This window comes from Salmo salar, chromosome 16 (assembly GCF_965601325.2).
Source record: "Salmo salar chromosome 16, fSalSal1, whole genome shotgun sequence".
In the NCBI taxonomy this organism is placed as follows: Eukaryota; Metazoa; Chordata; class Actinopteri; order Salmoniformes; family Salmonidae; genus Salmo; species Salmo salar.
In genome coordinates this window covers 79,275,207-79,276,379 of record NC_138306.1, presented here as the reverse complement: position 1 = coordinate 79,276,379, position 1,173 = coordinate 79,275,207, and positions in this window count along the sequence as shown.

Sequence of the window (1,173 nt, the reverse complement as noted above, 5' to 3'; positions counted from 1 at the left end):
CTGAGTGAAAGTCTTCATTGTGAACAATAATTGTTAACTTGCATGTTTAGATGAAAACACAATGCCGTGTTGGACAAAAGAACCATGTATCTTGTCATCTTGGCCACCTCAGCAGGTGGTCAAGGTCAAAGGTTATTGGGTTGCTGTAGAAGACGTTTAACCCCAGATATCTCTGAAAGGGGGTGGTCGTCTGCTGCTGTTATTTTCCCGAGGTCAGGACGTCGGGGGTGCGACCACGTGGGGAGAACAGCCGGGAACCTACTAACCATGTCAACAAAGACGGGAAACACCGAGCATATGGGATCTCTGATGGCAAGAGGATTTGGGGACTGAGGAGCTCTGCTGTTGGCTCTGGCCTTCATTCATTTGGCCGGCTTCCTAAATTGCACCCTATTCCCTAGGCCGTGCACTACTCTTGACCAGAGCCCTATGTGCCCTGGTCAATAGTAGTGCACTATCAAGGGAATAGGGTGCCATTTGGAACACACAGCTGGAGGGCGTCTGCTGAAATGCGTTGGCTGAAGGAGAGGTTCATCCCCAGGTAATTAGCAGGGTCCCTGCTGGGGCCAAGCAGGAGTACAGGTCATTGCCTGTATAAGAATGCTACTCATTTCATTAGATGGTGGGTCAGTGGGGTCGTTTGCTGAAAGGAAGTGTTCATTAAGAGGATTTTGTACAGTAAATTGTAGCCTATGTTGAAAAGAATAGAAGCACAATTTAATTGTGTTTAGTTTTCAAATGACTTGTGGCGCCTTGCCGGCATCAATGACGTTCATTTGATTGATAAGTATATATTTGACTTGAGCTGCTGTTATTTAGTATTAACGACAGCATTGTTATGATGAGTATGCCTCACACTCTCAACTGTATCCTTGCTTACTGTGAGTCACCATAGTTACAGACTGAATGGAATGGAGGTTGTGTCTGGGGCCGGTAGGATTGGGCACATTTCCGTTAATCACTGTTGACGTGTAGTAGTCCAGTTCTCTGGGCTTGGCCTTGTCTGTCTGCCTGTTTGCGTCCCAAATGGCACCCTATTCCCTATATAGTACACTACTTTTGACCAGAGCACTATATAGGGAATAGGGTACCATTTGGGATGCATGCTCTGTCTTGTAGGCTAGGCCATGATGAGGTAGCTGTGCTCCACTAGGGGCCACAGGAAAGCTAATC